The 21707-nt window shown below is 44.2% G+C and overlaps 1 protein-coding gene across 15 annotated transcripts in view; it reads left to right on the forward strand.

Annotated features, from left to right (window-relative positions):
• RAPGEF6 (Rap guanine nucleotide exchange factor 6) overlaps positions 1 to 21707 on the forward strand; it is a 287050-nt gene that overhangs the window by 185097 nt on the left and 80246 nt on the right. The gene's annotated exons all lie outside the window — the stretch shown is intronic.

The raw sequence follows: 21707 nt of genomic DNA on the forward strand, positions 1-21707 counted from the left end.
GGGATGAACAAGTCGGCAACAGATAGAGACAGTCCCTGCCGTTTGACGGGCTTACAGTCTAATCGGGGGAGACGGACAGACAAGAACAATGGCACTAAACAGCGTCAAGGGGAAGAACATCTCGTAAAAACAATGGCAACTAAATAGAATCGAGGCGATGTACAATTCATTAACAAAATAAATAGGGTAACGAAAATATATACAGTTGAGCGGACGAGTACAGTGCTGTGGGGATGGGAAGGGAGAGGTGGAGGAGCAGAGGGAAAAGGGGAAAAAGAGGGTTAAGCTGCGGAGAGGTAAAGGGGGGATGGCAGAGGGAGTAGAGGGAGAAGAGGAGCTCAGTCTGGGAACGCCTCTTGGAGGAGGTGAGTTTTAAGTAGGGTTTTGAAGAGGGAAAGAGAATCAGTTTGGCGGAGGTGAGGAGGGAGGGTGTTCCAGGACCGCGGGAGGACGTGACCCAGGGGTCGACGGCGGGATAGGCGAGACCGAGGGACGGTGAGGAGGTGGGCGGCAGAGGAGCGGAGCCTGCGGGGTGGGTGGTAGAAAGAGAGAAGGGAGGAGAGGTAGGAAGGGGCAAGGTGATGGAGAGCCTTGAAGCCTAGAGTGAGGAGTTTCCCATCGCCTAGATCACTTCTCGAGTGCTCCAAGTCCCTTTTGCATATTCTGGACTGTGTAGGGATATTTTGGGATATTCCTGGCCAAGGGTCACATGTAAAGGGAGTGGGTATGATGTCATCTTCCTCCTCCCTACTTTGAGTGAATTCTCACCAGTTCTTTCAAAATGTCGCCGTCCATCCCGCTGCCATGATTTTTATGCTTAGAAAATGTCCTTTCTGACTATCCAGGGAGAGGAAGGGGTCCTTCTCTCCTTCAGTTTCTTCGTAATTACTCTTCTCCATTTTTCTAAGGAAAGCTACTCCCAGTCTCTTTCCCACCCTGGCCTTCCTACTCACCGTTTATTATTTCCTCCTTCTAAGACTTCTGTGTACCCTAAAACCTCATATGTCAACCACCTCATCAGGCAGTAATTATAAAAAATTGTAGAAGATATAAACCTTGTCATCAACCATACTCCAGTCTAACTGGGGTATAAACACACTTGTCCATATAGCATTGTACAAATATAGACACGAAAAGTATTTAGCAGAATAGTGCACAGGGATTCAAGGAAGAGATGGAAATACCAAACCAATGGGCTACTGTAATGTTTGAATTGTTGAGGACTAAATTTCTAACAACACTGTTTTTACAAACATTAAGTGTTTACTGTAGACAAAGCCTTGTACTAGGTGCTGGCAAAAATGCATGAACTCAGTCAATCAATGGTATGTATTGAGCACTTACTGAGCACAGAGCACTGTTTAAAGAATTGGGAGAGTACAGTGCAACAGAGTTGGTAGACTTGTTCCCCACCCACAGTGAGCTCATAGTCTAGAGGGGGAGACAGACATTAATAGAAATGAATAATTTATAATATATAATTTATGGATATGTGCATAAGTGATGTGGTGCTGATGGTGGGGCAAATTCCAAATGCCTAAATGTCACAGATCCAAGGGCATAGATGACCCAGAAACGAAAGGGAGCTGGCAAAACGCGCTTAATCGCAGAAAGCCTCTTTGGGGAGATTTTTTGTTTGGTTTTTGGTTTTGGGATTTTTTTTATGGTATTTGTTAAGTGTTTACTATGTTCCAGGACTTATACTAAGCACTGGGGTAGACACAAGATAATCAGGTTGGACACAGTCTATGTCCCACATGGGGCTCACAGTCTTAATTCCCATTTTTACAGTTAAGGTAAATGAGGCACACAGAAGTTAAGCGACTTAACCAAGGTCACACAGCAGACAAGTTGCAGAGCCGGGATAAGAGCCCAGGTCTTTTTGACTCCCAGACCCAAGTTCTATCCACTAAGATGTGACTTTAATAAGGATTTGAAGGTGCAGAGAGTGGTGGTCTGATATATATGGAGGAGGAAGAGGGGGAATTCCAGTCTAGGGGGAGGATTTAGGAAAGGGGTTGGTGGAGAGATAGATGAGATCTGGACACAGTGAGCAAAAGCCCAACCCGCACACTTCACTCCTCTAGCACAGTTGCTCACTGTCTCTGCCAGATTTGTGCTAGAGGAGTGAAGTGTGTGGGCTGGGCTATAGTAGATCAATGAGGTAAGGTAGAAGGGAGCAAGCTCACTGCCTTAAAACCCATGGTAAGAAGTTCCTGTTTGATGAGGAGGAGGATGGGCAAGCACTTGAGGACTTGAGGCAAGTTCTTGAGGACTGAGGAGATGTGAGGAAACAGACTGAGTGGTTTTTTTTTTTAGAAAAATAATCTGGACAGTAGAGTGCAGTATAGACTGGAGTGAGGAGAGAAGAGGCAAGGGAGGTTAGTGAGGACACTGATGCAGTAGTCAGGGCGGAAGAGGTTAAGTGCTTAGATTAGTTTGGGTGGAATTAAGACACAGTCCCTTATCCCGCAAAGGGGTTTCCAGACTAAAATGATGCAGGCAGTTACACAGAACACAAAGTATGATCAGAGGATCAAGATGGTTAAAAGTCATTCATTGAAAAACAAATACTGGTTAAGTTGTGTGAGTTAATAGGGGGGGAGTCTTTGTGCACCCCAGCTCCTCCGGCAAATTGTTCCGATCAATAAATCTTATTTACTGAGTACTTGCCGCGCCCACTCACCGACTCGGTCACACCCTCGATCTCGTCATCTCCTACCGCTGCACTATCTCCTCCCTCACCAACTCTGAAATCCCTCTCTCTGACCATAACCTTCTCACCTGCCTCATCTCTCACACTCCCTCCCCCTGCAAATCTTCGCTACTGCCCCACAGAGACCTCCGCTCTCTCGATCCCATCCGTCTTTCCAATAGCATCTCTCCTCACCTCGCCGCCCTGTCCTCTCTTCCCACTCTCGACGAGCGGGTCTCCGCTCTCAACTCCACCCTCTCTACTCATCTCGACTCTCTCGCCCCCCTTTCCCTCCGCCGCTCTCGCTCCACTAACCCACAGCCCTGGATCACCTCCTCCGTCCGCCTCCTACGCTCCTATGCTCGAGCTGCTGAGCGCTGCTGGCGAAAGTCCAAGCACCAAGCTGACCTCACACACTTCAAATTTATCCTTTCCTGCCTTAACTCTGCCCTGTCCTCCGCCAGGCAAAGCTTCTTCTCCTCCCTCATCGACACCCATGCCCGTCACCCCCGCCGATTGTTCCGGACCTTTAACTCTCTCCTTAGGCCCCCTGTTCCTCCCCCTCCCCCATCTCTCACCCCCAATGATCTGGCCACCTATTTCCTCACGAAAATCAACACGATCAGGTCTGAGCTCCCCAAAGTCACCCCTCCGCCTCTCCCCTCCCCCCCCCAACCCCCTCCCCTACTTTCCCATCCTTCCCTGCAGTATCCTCAGAGGAGATCTCCTCCCTCCTCGCAAGTGCCACCCCCTCCACCTGCGCCTCGGACCCCATTCCCTCTCACCTTCTTAAAACCATCGCCCCTGCCCTCCTCCCTTCCTTAACTTCTATTTTTAACCACTCAATCTCCAAGGGCTCCTTCCCCTCTGCCTTCAAACATGCCCACGTCTCCCCCATCCTAAAAAAACCCGCTCTTGACCCCACTTCCCCCTCCAGTTATCGTCCTATCTCCCTACTACCCTTCCTTTCCAAAATCCTAGAACGAGTCATCTACAATCGATGCCTAGAATTCCTTAACTCCCATTCTCTCCTAGACCCCCTCCAATCTGGCTTTCGTCCCCTCCACTCTACCGAGACTGCTCTCTCTAAGGTCACCATGACCTCCTTCTTGCCAAATCCAGTGGCTCCTACTCCATTCTGATCCTCCTTGACCTCTCTGCTGCCTTTGACACTGTCGACCATCCCCTCCTCCTCCATACCTTATCTCACCTTGGCTTCACGGACTCTGTCCTCTCCTGGTTCTCCTCTTACCTCTCTGGCCGATCATTCTCGGTCTCCTTCGCTGGCGCCTCCTCCCCCTCCCATACTTTAACTGTTGGAGTTCCTCAAGGGTCAGTTCTTGGCCCTCTTCTGTTCTCCATTTACACTCACTCCCTTGGTGAACTCATCCGCTCTCACGGCTTTGACTACCATCTCTACGCAGATGACACGCAGATCTACATCTCCGCCCCTGTCCTCTCCCCCTCCCTTCAGGCTCGCATCTCCTCCTGCCTCCGGGACGTCTCCACCTGGATGTCGGCCCGCCACCTAAAACTCAACATGAGCAAGACTGAGCTCCTCATCTTCCCTCCCAAGCCCGGTCCTCTCCCAGACTTCTCTATCACCGTGGATGGCACGACCATCCTTCCCGTCTCTCAGGCCCGCGATCTCGGTGTCATCCTTGACTCGTCCCTCTCGTTCACCCCACACATCCTATCCGTTACCGAGACCTGCCGGTTTCACCTCTACAATATCGCCAAGATCCGCCCTTTCCTCTCCACCCAAACGGCTACCTTACTATTACGGGCTCTCGTTATATCCCGGCTAGACTACTGTGTCAGCCTTCTCTCTGACCTCCCTTCCTCCTCTCTCGCCCCGCTCCGGTCTATTCTTCACTCCGCTGCCCGGCTCATCTTCCTGCAGAAACGATCTGGGCATGTCACTCCCCTTCTTAAACAACTCCAGTGGTTGCCTATCGACCTCCGCTCCAAACAAAAACTCCTCACTCTAGGCTTCAAGGCTCTCCATCACCTTGCCCCTTCCTACCTCTCCTCCCTTCTCTCTTTCTACCGCCCACCCCGCACGCTCCGCTCCTCTGCCGCCCTCCTCCTCACCGTCCCTCGGTCTCGCCTATCCCTCCGTCGACCCCTGGGTCACGTCCTCCCGCGGTCCTGGAACGCCCTCCCTCCTCACCTCCACCAAACTGATTCTCTTTCCCTCTTGAAAACCCTACTTAAAAATCACCTCCTCCAAGAGGCGTTCCCAGATTGAGCTCCTCTTCCCCCTCTACTCCCTCTGCCATCCCCCCTTTACCTCTCCGCAGCTAAAGCCTCATTTTCCCCTTTTCCCTCTGCTCCTCCACCTCTCCCTTCCCATCCCCACAGCACTGTACTCGTCCGCTCAACTGTATATATTTCGTTACCCTATTTATTTTGTTAATGAATTGTACATCGCCTTGATTCTATTTAGTTGCCATTGTTTTTACGAGATGTTCTTCCCCTTGACGCTGTTTAGTGCCATTGTTCTTGTCTGTCCGTCTCCCCCGATTAGACTGTAAGCCCGTCAAACTGTAAGCCCGTCAAACGGCAGGGACTGTCTTTATCTGTTGCCGACTTGTTCATCCCAAGCGCTTAGTACAGTGCTCTGCACATAGTAAGCGCTCAATAAATACTATTGAATGAATGAATGAATTGCTATATGCAGAGTACTTAACTAAGCACTTGGGACAGTCCAGTATAACTGAGTTGGTAGACACATTCCCTGCCCACAATGAGCTCACTGTCTAGAGGGGTGGTCCAGCATGAGAAACAACACAACCTCCCTGATATTCTAGATGGGTCTAGTCTGGAAAGGCTTAATAAAAAATGTTGGGCTTTAAACTGAAATTTCTAGAGCAAATGAAATAATGGTCAATGAGAAAGGAGTGATTTTAGTCAGCCTCTAGTTTCCTATTCATAACAATTCCTAACAAAAAATTGACATTGAAAGGATGAGTCTGGACTAGTATTTTTCCAACTTCGTCCATGTCCAGTTTGATTAGACAGCCCATGAAAAAGCATCAAGAGGTCAAAGCTTTCACAGCAGAATTTCAGGACCAATATGTGGCATACTACTCATTCATTTGCACCAACCTAAGATTTCAGAACTAGCTTCAGCCAAAATGACTAATCACTCTCTTCAAAAAGATGGAAATTGAAGACTCTCAGGAGAGCAAGCAATTTCAAGCAGGACTGTCCTGACAGCAGATGATTTTACTGGGGAAGTATTTTTCATATCTGTATAAACTCTATTGGGAATTTACAGTAGACCGTGAGCTTGTCCTGTAGACTGTAAACTAGTTGTGGGCAGAGGATATAACTGCCAACTCTGTTATACTCTACTCTCCCAAGTAGAAATGTTGGACAACATTTTCACCCCACTATCACCAACTGGTGTTCTCCTTCACTTACCCTGATTATCAGTAGAAAGCAGGTTCTGTCAGATCATCTTAGAAGACAATAGGTGGTATGGTACAGATGATTGCAGTTTGAAAGTATTTCATCCAGGTAATATTATAACTTTATTCTGTGCCCTATACCAGACAGGACAGTTCCAGTTTTTTGGGTTTGTTTTTTTTGTTTGTTTGTTTTAAATGGCATATGTAAAGTGCTTACTTTGTGCCAGGCATTTTACTAAACACTGGGGTTGATACAGGATAATCAGGTTGGATACAGTCCATGTCCCACACAGGGCTCCCAATCTCAATCCCTGTTTTACGGATGAGAGAACTGAGGCACAGAGAAATGAAGTGACTTGCCGAAGGTCACATATCAGACAAGTGGCAGAGCTGGGATTAGAACCCAGGAGAAGCAGTGTGGCCTAGTGGAAAGAGCAGGGCCTGGGAGTCAGAAGGACCTGGATTCTAATCCACTTTTCTGCTTTGTGACCTTGGGCAAGTCACTTCATTTCCCTGAGCCTCAGTTCCCTCATCTGTAAAAATGGGGATTAAGGCTGTGAGCCCTATGTGGGCAGGGACTGTGTCCAACTTGATTACCTTGTATCTATCCCAGTGCTTAGAACAGTGCCTTGCATATAGTAAATGCTTAACAAATACTGGTATTATTATTATTATCATTTAGGCCCTTCTGACTCCCAGGCCCGTGCTCTATCCGCTAGGCGACACTGCTTCCCAGTTAGAATAATCTTGGGATTTGCTTGAAGTAGAGTATTAAAATGGGTGGAGGGCTACCTTTGACATAGTCTGATCCCTCTCCTCCTGGCCTTATCCCTCCTCGTACCTCACTTTACTCTCCTTCTACAAAACAGCCCACACACTTAGCTCCTTTAATGCCAACCTTCTCACTCGATCTCATCTGTCTTGCTTACAACCTCGTGTCCACATCCTGCATCTGACCTGGAACACCCTACCTCTTCATATCCATCAGACAGTTACTCTCCCCACCTTCAAAGCCTTACTGAAGACACTTCTCCTCCAAGAGGCCTTCCCAGACTAAGCCCTCTCTTCCTTTACTTCCTCTCCCTTCTGTGTCACACTGACTTGCTCCCTTTATTCATCCTCCCACCCAGCCCCACATCATTTAAGTACGTATCTGAAATTTATTTATATTTAATGTCTCCCCCTCTAGACTGTAAGCTCGTTGTGAGCCTAAACTGTATCTGTTACATTGTACTCTCCCAAGTATTCTGCACACATTAAGCACTCAATAAATGTGACTGAATTCCTCACTGACAGCTCCCTCCACCCCCCAGCAAACAGCACATTGTGACAACCTTATTCTGCCCCACACCAGAAATCAGGAGCAGAAGGAAACCACCCTAAGAAAAGCACGAGGGCAACAATTGATTATTCAGAATCAGTTGTCTCTCCCTCCCTCCTACAAAATGATGATACATTTCGTTCCTGTTCATGTAACTGCTTGTTGGCTGTCTATATATAAAGATTGCTGTCAGTTATTTCAAATCAATTTCATATTATAGGAAACACCTCATTTACTACAGTGAAATCATTATCAATGGCATGGCCTCCTCTGCTGTTCTAAGGAGTCTAAAAATTGTACCTGATAGGGTCCTAGGTGCTCCAAGTAATCCAGTGGTGCAACTCTGAAAATGGATGAATTTAATTATCCTCGTTCTTTCCTTTCCCTGTGTGCCCTCTGGTGGAATGTATAGTAGACTGTGAGCTTGTCCTGTAAACTGTAAGCTAGTTGTGGGCAGAGGATATGACTACCAACTCTGTTATACTCTACTCTCCCAAGCGCTTAGTATAGTGCTCTCTACACAGTAAGCACTCAATAAATACCACTGATGGATGGGCAAAAGCAGAGGAAAGGATATTTAGAGCAAGAAGAAATCTAGACAATCCGTCTTTGAAGTATCTAGAGCTCACTGTTTCCCATTGTATCTTCTCAAAATACATAGCCTTAGGAAACATTATTCTGGACTCAGTGTATTGCTTTAGAACAAGTTTGGGAGTACTGATGTCAAGGTTGCAGAACAAGAGCAAATTGGAAAGGCTCAGACTCAGAACCAGGGGCCTTTCTCGCAGTGCTTTCATTTTCAAACTCGTCAATATGGGTTGGCTTTCTCTAGTGCAGATCTTTCCTTCCAAATGTGGTTTGCCCCATTTCAGCTGCGTGTCTGTTCAGGATGCTAAACAGGAAAAGGACATCCTCTGGGTTTGGTTGGTTGTTTTTTTCTTTTTCCGAGGGGGTGCTGGGTCAGCAGAAAATTATTTTTTTCTCAGTGTCTCTCCCTGCGTCCACAGCATTAAGTCTTCTGCACGGGCTTTGGAGTCAGGGCTCATGAGTTCGAATCCCAGCTCTGCCACTTGTCGGCTGTGTGACTCTGGGCAAGTCACTTAACTTCTCTGTGCCTCAGTTCCCTCATCTGTAAAATGGGGATGAAGACTGTGAGCCCCACGTGGGACAACCTGATTCCCCTATGTCTACCCCAGCGCTTAGAACAGTGCTCGGCACATAGTAAGCGCTTAACAAATCCCAACATTATTCTGTGGGGGAGGGGGAGAACACAAATCTTCTTCCCTGTCACTGTTAATGAAAGCCATATGACTTTGACACAGAACTAACAGTTGCATGTTTTTGATTGAATGGTGGTTCATCAGGCCCTTATGTAATATATGGAGTTGGTCACTTGATTTAAATCATGCCAAAAAAATCCATTTACTACATTAATCTCTTTTGGTTCCCTGAAATATAACCAAAGGGGTAAAAGCATCCTCAGAAATGCCCTGTTTTTCACATCAATTTTCTCCGTTTTGTAAATGTGGCCTGTTTCTAGGGTAGTTCTGAATTGCAGTGATATTGAGGTTTAATCAATATAAGGAAAATTTATTTTGACTGTATTAAAAGTGAAAATGGAGCTAGTTGAAAAATAGTTGAATTTCAAAATAAACAAAAGATGTTTATGCCCCATTCACAGCCTCAGCCCTTGAAGTATGACCAAAGGTGTGAGGGAATCCTCAGAAATGCCTTTAGTAAAATGAATTTGATTCATTGATATGAGCTAGTTTGGGGGTAATTACCAACACATGTGTTTGTAGAATAATCAGTGCATGGGGAATTTATTTTGACAGGGTTCAAAATTCAAACAAACTGGATAAAAACATTCAGGAAAAAATTAGTTTTTTCAATGTTGATTTGTACTCCTTGTCGAAACAGAGTAAGTTGCAAATATCCCCTGTTCAAGACAGTTTAATAAACTGAGAGACTACCAACTGCCGACTCTTTTGTGAATCTGGGGAGGAGTGCATCCCAAGCTGATTTAGGGTGACAGGACCCCAAGTTCAGATTTCATGTCCTTGAAAAGCTATAAATCCTTCTGTGATACGGACAGCTGTAATAAAATGACTTGCCAATGAATTTTATTTTGGGTGAGTACTGTTATAGATTTCAGTTGATTAATTCATTTAACTGTAGAGACCAATCATAAATTTGGCTGTTGCCATATGTTTTCAAAAGTAAATTTTAAAGGAAAAATATGAAGTGGTTTTCAAGTTGTATTTCCAAGTTAAGCTTTGGAGGTCACTTCAAATTGTCCAGGCCTTTCTCCTTTGAGATTTTCTCATTTTCTTTGGTCAGACCTACTCAGTCTTCTTCTGTTGTCTTGATGTCCTTCCCTTTTTCACAATTCAGCTTAAGCTGAAAGGAATCTTTGTAAATACCAACATCTGATTAAAAAGATCCTGAATATGTCCTCTAAAGCAACTATAGTAAAAGATCTGACTGATTCTGATGAAGGTAATAAAGAGCTATGTACATTATTATTTTGAAAATAATCCTCTTAAATTTATTTTGAATTGGTTTCAGTCAATCAGAGATAGCACATCCAACTCTCTTTTTGACACTCTGCAGTGCAGTTTTTGTCTTGTTCACTCCACGGAGATTGTTCTCTCTCAAGTCATATGGTGTAGTGGACTCCCAGGGCCTGGAAGCAAGAAGTTCATGGGTTCTAATACTGGCTCTGACACCTGCCTGCTCTGTGGCCTTGGGCAAGTCACTTGACTTCTCGGTGCCTCAGTTACCTCATCTGTAAAATGGAGTTTGAGACTGTGAGCCTCATGTGGGACAGGGACTGTGTCATACCCGATTTGCTTGTATCCACCTCTGCACTTAGTACAGTGCCTGGCACATAGTAATTACTTAACAAATACCATAAATAATACTATTATTATTATTATTGTCACCCAGTTCCGCTATACCAAATCTAGTGGAGTTTACAGGATCCTACATCTCCACCATCTCTTGGCTGCCTTTGCCTTTAGGGACAACTTCCTTTACCTGGAGAACACTATCTAATCTTGATTTTATGGCACAATTTTCTCTTGTTTCTCTTTTTATCTCTCTGGCTGCTTCCTACCTGGTCTCTTTCCCTTATCTTTGTCTCCTCACCCCTATCTTGTTTACATTCCTTGTATTCCTAGTTACATGAACACTAACAAAGGGAATACATATCCCCTTTTCCCATACCTCTAAATGGCTTTAAATGTTCCTCTCCCCTGTTAGATTGTAATCTCCTTGAGGTCAGGCATAATGGCTCCTGACTCTCTTGTACTCCCCCAACCAATTAGAAAACACAGTAGGCAATCAGTCAATGGTATTTTTACTGTGTGCAGAACACTGTACTAAGCCCTTGGGAGAGTTCAGTACAGCAGAGTTGCTGAACTTGTTCCCTGCCCTTAAGGCTCTTTCAGTCTAGATGGAGAGATGGACATTAAAATAAATTATAGATATGTACATGAGTGCTGAGAGTGAGAAAGTGAAGTGAGTCATCAGGTGTTTAAAGGATACAGATCCAAGTGCCTAGGTGATGGAGAAAGAAGAGGAAATAAGGGGAGATAAGGAGATAAAAGATAAGGAAATAAGGGAAGACCCATTGGAGATGTGATTATAATAAGGCTTTGAAGGTGGAGAGAGTAATGGTGTGTTGTCTATAACTGGGAAGGAAGATCCAGGCCAGAGGGAGGATGTGCACGAAGGGGTCAGCTATTGATTGAATGAGAGTCTGTTCCTTTGTTTATCTTATAGGCAGTAAATTCCTCCTTACCCGTAGCAATTCACTTTCTCATGTTTGGTCATCTTAATCCTGCATCACTGCTTCATTGATCTTTCCAAACTAATTATGTGCTCCTATTCCATTTATGAACAATCATGATTCTATTGTCTTTCTGCTGTACATACATGCCCAGCTAGTGTCCCCCTTTCTATACCTGTACTGTTTACCTTTTGGAGCTATATGTACTGTCTTTCACATATTCTTATTGTTTCATTGTGCTTTTTTAGAACTTTTTGCACTCTATCCAAATCACCATGTGTTTTATTCCCACCTTTCAAAGTGTTGAAACCCACCTAGTGTAGTAATTGCTGTAGACTTGATCACGGTCCTCATTATTGATTTTTGGATAAATTAATCCATCAGTGGTATTTATCGAGTGCTTGCTGTGTGCAGAACACTGTTCTAAGTGGTTGGGCGATGTTACTCAGAGACTGATTCCTATGGGCTCTACCATTTCTCACCAGCACTCACCTACCCAGGTTGACACAGAATCACTGAAAATTACTTTAGGGTAAGACTCCAAAGCCTCTGTTCTCTCCCCGAGCTGTGGTGATGTCAAGATATATTTCCTAGCCTGTCAAATTAGTTTCTTGGGGACCTATCTTCTCCAAGTCTTGACATCACTTGAATTTTATCTGTTCACTCTCCCCCTTTCATTCTTGATTTCTCATCTTCTCTCTCACTTGTGACTTGTGTGTCTCTGCAACTAGCAATGATCATTTTTACTTTCATTATCTAAATAAAGCCAACTTATTGTTAGCTCCATCTTTTTATGTTGTTGACTGTTATTTTAACATAGTGGAATAGTTGGAAAATGGGTCTCAGATGGATTCCCTGAAACTTAATAGAAATTAACAAATGGGCATAAAGCGATGCTGGATGGGGATCTTATTATGAAATGTAAAAGAAAAAGCGGTTCTACAGAACTTCTTAAACATTGTCTAGATTGATTGGTTTTTCAAACTAAATTTTTAATGTAGGAAAGAGTGAATTAGCTTTGCTTAATGAGTGACTAGGGGAGTGTATTTTTAATAATATACAGTTAAATGGCAGTAAGTGGTTCAGGTTTGTATTTTTTATTGAGCACACTCACCCTAAACGTGTGTGTCTGTAAAAAAACAAAAAACAATTGCAGGCCCTTCTCAGCTCATCAGGTCTTCATCTTGCTTCTCTACACAAGGATACTGAATAGCTCATCCAGTATAACACAGATCAGATCAATCAGTGGTACTTATTGAGTGCTTACTGTGTGCAGAGCACTGTCCTAAGCACTTGGACAGTACAACAGAGTTAATAGATACGATCCTTGCCTATAACAAATTTGCAGATGTCAGCGAATCCCATTGCCTGCATCAGAAAGAGGCATACCAAGTCATTCTCTCAGGCAGAACAACCTCTAGTCACCTCAAGGTGATGCCATCCCAGTCTGCGGCATCATTTCAAGTTTGGAACATCCTCTCCAGGGATTCATATCCTGACGAGTGTGCAGCAGCATGATGAAATTCACGTAGTCACAAAGCATGTCACCCACCACTTTGTGGGCCATCTCAGAGATAACATTAGAAGAAGTGGTGTACCTTAGTGGATAGAACATGGATCTGGGAGTCAGAAGGAGCTGGGTTTGAATCCCGGCTATGCCACATGTCTGCTGTGTGACCTTGGACAAATCACTTAGCTTCTCTGGGCCTCAGTTACCTCATCTGTAAAACTGGGATTAAGAGTGTGAGCCCCATGTTGGACAGAGACTGTGTCCAGCCTGTTTAATTTGTATTTACCCCAGCGCTTAGAACAGTGCTTGGCTCATACTAAGCACTTAACAGAACTACTATTATTATTATGACATATGCTTCTTGTCTGTTGCCTTTGAAAGCCCTGAACGTTTCTTAGAAAACTGTTTTCTACTTGCCCTGTGCTCTTCGGCTCTTTGAAGTCTCCAACCATGGTCACTCCCTGCATACCCTGCCCCCCTCAGGGTTGTTCCTGACCAGTTACTCGACCCACCTGGGTAAAGGAAAAAGCCCGAATAGAAACTGACTCCACCCTTCATTTCATCTCACCTCAGTCCCAACCCAGTCCTGCAGTTTAGGATGTACCAGGAAGCTTATTGTCCCTCTCAGGATCGCACCTGTACAGTTTCCAGTACTCTACCAATCTCTGCTATGGGAGGGAGAGTCAAGCACAGGCATACCTATTCCATTCCTAGCCTAGGCAGTGGCTAACGAAGGCAATCTGCTACAAATCAAAACTCACCTGCGCTGGGGAGCAGCGGTATGGGAAAGAGTCGAGGGCGAAGACTCAAGTTCACTGCACGGAAGAAGGCACTGGTAAATCACTTCTGTATTTTTAGCAAGAAAACTCTATAGATGTACTACCAGAAGGATTGCAAATAGGGAGTGGCCATTTTGGGAGAGATGTAGCCATGAAGTTGCTATGGGTCGGAGGCGACTCAACAGCACAAGATAAGAAAACTTATCAGCTGTAGTAAGCCTGTCTAGCTAACTGTGGAATCTTTCAATGTAGGAGCCAATTTGCCAGTAACGGACATGGCACCGGATGTCTTACTTTAGAAATAGGCAGCCTCATCAGAACGTTACAGATCCTTTGGAGCAACTGAGTCAAGAGACAGTCTGGTTTTGAAAATGTTGCTTGAGAGTCTTCCCTCAGTACCCAGCATGGGTCTTTAGAGCCATCTGTCAGACAACCATCTCCTCAGAACTGTAAGCCCATTGTGGGCAGGGAATGTGTCTGTTTTATTGTACTCTCCCAAGCGCTTAGTACAGTGCACTACATACAGTTAGCACACAATAAACACAACTGAATGAATGAACGAAATACACTGGGAATGGGATGGGAAAATAGCCCAATGTTTGCTTGGGACTGGAATGGTTTTTTGTTCCTGTCCTGTGTTCCTTTTGGATATTGAGGAGATTTCATTGTTTTTGTTTGTTTTCTTCAGGCCAGGCTTTGACCTATGGATGTGCAATTAGGGTACAGCAGTTGGAGGAGCATGGCATAGTGGATAGAGCATGAGCTGGGAATCAGAAGGTCATGGGTTCTAATTCTGGCTCCATCACTTGTCTGCTGTGTGGCCTTGAGGAAGTCACTTCACTTCTCTGTGCCTCAGTTACCTCATCTGTAAAATGGGGGTGAAGACTATGAATCCTATCCGGTACAGGGACTGTGTCCAACCCAATTTGCTTGTATCCACTCCAGCGTTTAGTACAGTGCCTGGCACATAGTAAGCACTTAACGAATACCATAATAATAATAATTATTATTATTGGACATTCTAGGGTCTAGTGACTGTGCCCATGGGACTTTCATCTGCAAGATACTTTGTTTTAGGCACAGCATCTTGGTGATCTACTCTGAACAGCCTCATCTATTCAGCATAATTTGAGTAGAAGGCAGTGTGAACATCTGTTATTCCTTTAGTTGGTGGGGGTTTTTATAGTATTTATTAAGCACTTACTATGTGCCACATATTTTATTAAGCACTGGGGTAGATACAAGCTAATGGGATGGAACCAATCCATGTCCCACATTGGGCTCACAGTCTTAATCCCCATTTTATAGGTGAGGCACAGAAAAATTAAGTGATTTGCCCAAGGTTACACAGCGGACAGGTGGCAGAGTCAGGACTAGAACCCAAACTTCCATTCATTCATTCAGTAGTATTTATTGAGCACTTACTATGTGCAGAGCACTGTACCAAGCGCTTGGAATGTACAATTGGGCAATAGCCTCTTGCTGTATCTACTAAGCCATGCTGCTTCTCAGAACAGGATGTAGCTGGACAGGATGTAGCTGGTTTTCTGAGCAGGATGTAGCTTAGAAATCAAAGCAGTAGGTTTTCTCTTGTCCTCCTTGGCAAGTGTCCCTGTTAGGGAGTCTTAAACCTGAAAAAATCAAAATGGACTCTTGAGGATTCTGCCTGCTCTGTAAAATCCGTCCAGAGTTGCATAGATGTAGATGCAGAACCTAGCTCTAAGCAGCTGGAGAAATGAAAGTAGCTGCATGAAGAGATGATTCGATCCAACTAATAGTAGTGGCATTTATTGAACACGCTCTGAGTATAGTGCACTGTACCAAATGCTTGGGAAAACACATATATTTAAAAACAAATGCAGTAATCACTTTGGCCATATTAATAGTATAGAGTATGGAGAGCCTTGAAGTTTCTGGGTTTAATATAATTTTTTTCTAACACATTTGACAACTGTTTATTTTCAGTACAGTTTTCTTAGTTAAACCACTAAGTTGATTTATACTGAGGTTGGATAAATGTATTAGACAATTTGCCTTTGATTCCAGAGCAGGCTCCTCTAGACTTTGAGCTCGTTGTGGGGAGGGAATGTGTGTGACGACATATTGTACTCTCCCAAGTGCTAGGTACAGTGTTTTGCACACAGTAAGCACTCAATAAATATGATTAATAATTATAATTGTTTTGCAGGGATGGAGGTCAGGGAGAATTAGGGCCATTAGTGCCCCAACTGGCAACCTGTATTTCAATTGGATGTGTATGTTTGCGTGCATACATCTGCAAACAAACTAGTAAGGAACATTCATATGTACAAAGATTTAACTAATTCGTTTGAAGGCTCTGCTTTAATTTCAGAAACTGGTCAAAATCTAGGGTGTTACTGGGTCACCTTGTGATCCTGGGCTGGCTAACAAAGGCTAGTCATAGAAATCTGGATATCTCATATTCTATTATTACAAACATTTATGTTGAGACCCCAGCACATTTATACATCACTCTCTTATTTGGTGAGTGGAAATATATACATGTGGAATGATAAAGCTTGGAGGGATCTTCAGAAATCATCTGTTTCAGCCACCTGTGTTCAGACAGGTGGTGAGGAGGTAATCCAGTACAGTTCCTGGAAGATGGTGTTAGATTATGTGCTAATGTTTGGTTTAATCAGCGGGAGTAGGCCCCTGCTATTCAGGTTTCCAGTCTCATGCTGTTTGATGTCCTTTTTATTCCTATTTTGTTATTACCTCCAACCAGTTCATTGAAACCTCCCATAATGTGTTAAATCAGCTGAGTTAAATCTGGTCATTCTAGAGAGAAGGACAGATTTTACATGGTTGGGCCATATATGCTAAAAATGATGTTATAAGTAGGGTAAAGTTATGCAGGAGCAGGAAGAAAATCATAAATACCACTTATAACAGAAAGAGTATGGAAATAGGAATAAACCTATACCTACGTAAGTGCTAAAATTGCCTATACATTTGTGCTAGAAGTTAATGGTAGGATGGCATGACTTGGGGAGGTGGGAATTAATCAGGGAATTAATCTAGAGGAGATTGGTTTCAGGAGGGTTTTGAAATTGGGAGGGCCGAGGCTCGGCACATCTGAAGGGGGTAGAGGAAAGGTCATGAGCAAGGGGCTAGAATTGAGAAAGTTGAGCGAAGCATTATGAAGGATAAGCTGGGAAGGAGTGAAGTGTGTGAGTTGGGTCATAGCAGGTGAAGTGGCTAGATATTTAAGGAGGGAGCTGGTGGTAATCCTTACAATCAATGATCAGGAGGTTCTGCGTGAGGCCAAGGATAGTGGATGAGCCTTTGGAGTTTGGAAGAATGGAGAGACATGTTCCAGATATCTTAAGAAAGAGACTCAGGACAGCAGAGTATAGGGTACTTTACAGAGGGGTGAGGTTTACGTCAGGGAGACCAGTAAGGAAGCTGATGCAGTAGTTTATTCAAGAAATAACATGGGTTTAAATCCGAGTGGTGGTCCAGGGATGGAGAGGAAGGGGAGGATCCAGAAAATATCGGAGAGGAAAAACTGGCGGGATTTAGCCACACAGTGAATCTGAGAGAAGCACGAGGGGAGTCAAGGATTGTCCCAAAGCCGTGAGCCTCCGTTTAGGGAGAATGAAGGTATTGTCCACTTTGATGGGAAAGTTAGGAAGAGAATTGGGAATAGGAGGGCAAAGACCCTTTGCTGCTCAGAGTCTAAGAGTTACAGCTATGGCTGCAAGTTACAGTTTTGATAGCCGCCCCAGCCTTCCTGATGTTCTGAAAGCTGAGACTGCCTCATGCCGCTGCTACTTCCTCACCTTTCTGATTAGAAATGGGCCCTGGGAGGCCTGGTGTTGGTGGAGGAAACATCTCTTTCCCACCCTGGCATCCCTGCCTGATGATCACCCTGGGAGCAGTGTTTTTAAGAAGTGGATTGAGAGGGAATTGAAGGCATAGGTCGAGGGGCTAAACTAAACTCTAGTAAGGATAAGGCAAGTGTCCATCTTGCCTGAAATGGAGAAGGTAGGTAAACATGACCTCAGGAACAAGGACAGGTTACTGAGAAGTAGTGTGACCTAGTCAGAAGAGCACAGGCCAGGGAATATGAAGAACTGGGTTCTAATTCTGGCTCTACCACTCATCTATGGTGTAACTTTGGACAAGTCACTCAACTTCTCTGGGCCCCAGTCACCTCATCCATAAAGTGGGGATTAAATCCTACTCCCTCCTACTTAGACCGTGAGCCCCATGTGAGACAGGGACTGTGTCCAACCAGATCAACTTCTATCTACGCCAGCACTTAGCACAATGCTTCACACATAGTAAGTGATTAACAAGTATAATAATAATGATAATATGAAAGGACTCCAGCAACAGTTGCTTTTGGGCTACCTCCCGCATCACGTCTGGGCTGAGGCAAAGATAGCTTATCAAAGTCTCCTCTGAACCTGCATCCACCAACTTCGTAGTGGGGCCTCCCCCACCTCACCTCTGCCTCTCTTGGCCCTTAGGAAGAGTGACAGGCTAGGACAGGGGGTACTAGCCTGTACAATCCTTTGCAGCCAGAGCTCTGTGCAGGAGACACAGCTGGAGGAAGAGAGTGGGAGTTAAAAGGACTCCGGTTCTCCCTTCCTTTTCTCTCCCCTCTAGACTGTAAGCTCGTTTTGGACAAGGAACGTGTCTACCAACTCTGTTGTATTGTACTCTTCCAAGCGCATATTACAGTTCTCTGCCCACAATATGTGATCTATAAATACCACTGATTGATTGATCAACTTTGGCCTTCGGTACTGGCCTTACTCAAGGAGTGAGGATTCTCATCAAATCATTCTTTGTGCTGATGGTATTAGAGTTAGCTTGTTTAACCCCCATAGTAGTTCTGAAAGAGTGGACTTTAGGTTTAGAATGTTCCTTAAAATTAGAGTCTCATGAGTCTTCATTTAAATATGCAGCATAAAATTGGTACTGGTGGACTCTCACTTTTTCCGAGCGTGTGCTTCAGAGAAATAGTAGCTGATTTCCCTGGGTGTGGACAAAAGCCTGCATTCCTCGCACTGAATTCCAGTTCTCTTTTAAAACCAGTTTGAGTTTCATTTACCTGTAAATTCCTTACTATCCCAATTCCTAGGTCATTAAGGTTAGTGGGGGAGATTCTGCTCCCAGTTGAATGTGAAAACTGTAAGTAATGCAGTTAATTTCCTCACAAATAACACTGGTTTATAGGAGTGGAATAAAGGAACACCAATAGACCACCAGCCTTCCTGCCACCTAAGCCCTGTACCCCATCCCGCCAGAGTGTGGGTGAAGAGGAATTTTGCAGGGGAAGGACTTCTATTAATGGTTGACGGGAGAATGGGATGTGTTCCATGTACCTTGAACAACCAACTAGCCCACGATTTTTAAAACAGGCACTTGAAAAGTTAATTTTGTGTCTATTTGTGGACACTTCTCTCCCTCCTCCCCAAATTTTGAACTCATGCTAGATAGAAGCTGTTCCTGCACTAGATGCGTAGGGATATGCACAGAAAGATCAATGTTTTCCACAGCTGATGCGAAAGAATTTTGGATGATGAGGTGACAGAAAATGAAGGAAAATGCCCAGTGGTTTTTGAATTTACAAATGCAAAATAGAACTAAGCAAATTCAGATTTCCTACAATGAACCATGTAAATTGTCATAGTCTGCGAGATTCTCACATGATATGCTGGATTATGTCACACTGGAAAATGAATTTGAAGGGTTACATTGCTTAATCTTTTGAAAGCTGAGAACAATGATTTTTTTTTTTTAAATGGTATTTGTTAAGCACTTACTGTGAGCCAAGTATTATACTAAGTGCTGGAATACATACAAGAAAATCAGGTTGGGCACCATCCATGTCCCACATGGGGCTCAGAATCTTAATCCCCATTTTACAGGTGAAGTAACAGAGTCACAGAGGAGTTAAATGATATGCCCAAGGTCACACAGCAGGTAAGTGGCAGAATTGGAATTAGAACCCAGGTCCTCTGACTCTCAGGCCCATGCTTTTTCCACTAGGTCATGCTGCTTCTCAGTTACTTGGGAGGAGGTCATGTACTAAATCTTTCAATATCAGCACAGTTGCCCAGCAGTAATAATTGACCCCATCTAATTGGAGTTTTGATTTTTCAGTTTCTTATAAAGCAGTTATTTTTTTCAGATCGTAAAGGGTCTGCACAGGCAACATGTTTTAACTTTAGAAACCATCACCCTTTATTTGTTCTACCTTTTTCTTTTTCTCTCAACTTGCTTCTCACACCCAATAAAGGACGATGGTCTTATTAACATGCATACCCAGCCCTAGAACTTTACTTCCATAAAGTAGAACCAGCATAGACTAGTGGAAAGAGCACAGACCTGGGAGTCAGAAGACCTGAATTCTAATACTGGCTCCGCTGCTTACTACCTCCTGTGTGACACTGGGTAAATCACTTCACTTCTCTGTGCCTCATTTCCCCTACCTGCAAAATGGGGTTTCAACACCTATTCTTCCTCTCACTTAGAGTTTGAGCCCCATGTGGGACTTGTTATTATTGCTAGAAAATTATTCTTATTACAATAGGTATTTTTATTGGGCAACACTTAGGCAATAGTTGCCCATGAAGAAAAGATTATACATTGTCCCTAAGTCATGACTTTTGAATTTAAATAATGTGTAAACTGTACCCCCCAGAAGAAGGGTGCAGATTACACTTAGAGGGAATGATGGAAGATATCATGAATCAGCTTAATTGATTGTGCATTGACTGTCTTCTCAAGTTGTGTGTTGTTTTAGAAAGGGATTCCTGTAAACTCATCTAGAAACTTTGGAAAGTGCAATCTTAATGTTCATAGCATCTTTTGTTAGACACTAAGAAGGAGGGAGAAGTAGCAGGAGAAGAAAGCATTTAGTAATCCAGTCCATACATTCATTGTGTAGCCGACTGTCTCACTTTCTGACTCTTAAATCAAGGCTGCCTGGCTTTTGATAAGCTCAGAGACCACATTCCTATTCATTGTTTTACCTCGAGAAATTCACTGGGTTTTCAAGGGGTTGAAATATAAATTGTGGCGTTTAACCCCCAAAGACAGATACCCGTTAGAAGAAATGTGGAGTTCCAAGTCAGCATTTTCTACGTTTAGAAGTGGTCTTTCATTTTCATTCTTCTCACCGATTCCACATCCTGGCTTACTGCTTTTTCCCGTGTACCAGGTTCTATGGAGAACCTGGAGGGGTGGACCGAAGGGTAAGGTTAAATCCTTCCTTTCCTCTCCATCCAAACTGCTACCATGTTAGCACAGTCACTCATTGTATCCTGCCTAGATTACTGCATCAGCCTCCTGTCTGACCTCCCAACCTTCTGCCTATCCTCACTCCAGTCCATACTTCACTCAGCTGCCCAGATCGTTTCTACAGAAACGTTTAGGGTATGTCACCCACTTCCTCAAAAATCTCCAGTGGTTGCCTGTCTACCTCCATATCAAACAAAAGCTCCTCACCATTGGCTTTTCAGCACTCCATCACCTTGCCCCCTCTTACCTCACCTCGCTTTTCTCCTTCTACAACCCAGCCTGCACACTTCACTCCTCTGGTGCTAACCTTCTCAGTGTGCCTCGATTTCGCCTATCACACCGCTGACCTCTGGCCCACGTCCTACCTCTGGCCTGGAATGCCCTCCCTCCACCAAGTGCTTAGTACAGTGCTCTGCACTTAGTAAGCGCTCAATAAATAATATTGAATGAATCCACCAGTCACTCTCCCCCACTTCAAAGCCTTATTGAAGGCACATCTCCTCCAAGAGGCCTTCCCAAACTAAGCCCCACTTTTCCTCAACTTCCACTCCCTTCTGTGTCACCCTGACTTGCTCCCTTTTCTCTTCCCCCCTCTCCCTGCCCCACAGTACTCATGTATATATCTGTCATTTTATTGATTTATATTGATGTTTGTTTATTTGTATTGATGTCTTTCACGCCCCACCCCCCAGACTGCAAGCTCACTGTGGTGAGGGATTGTCTCCCTTTATTGCTGTATAGTACTTTCCCAAGCAAGTACAATGTTCTGCACTCAGTAAGCACTCAATAAATATGATTGAATGGATGAATGAATGAATGAAGTTACCAGGACTCTACTTCTCTCTTGGAGATGTGGAGTCTCTGCCTCTTCCTGTTTCATAAAGTTTAAGAATAGGCCAGAAGTGCAGAAAT

This window comes from Ornithorhynchus anatinus, chromosome X1, assembly GCF_004115215.2.
Source record: "Ornithorhynchus anatinus isolate Pmale09 chromosome X1, mOrnAna1.pri.v4, whole genome shotgun sequence".
NCBI classification, from domain to species: Eukaryota; Metazoa; Chordata; class Mammalia; order Monotremata; family Ornithorhynchidae; genus Ornithorhynchus; species Ornithorhynchus anatinus.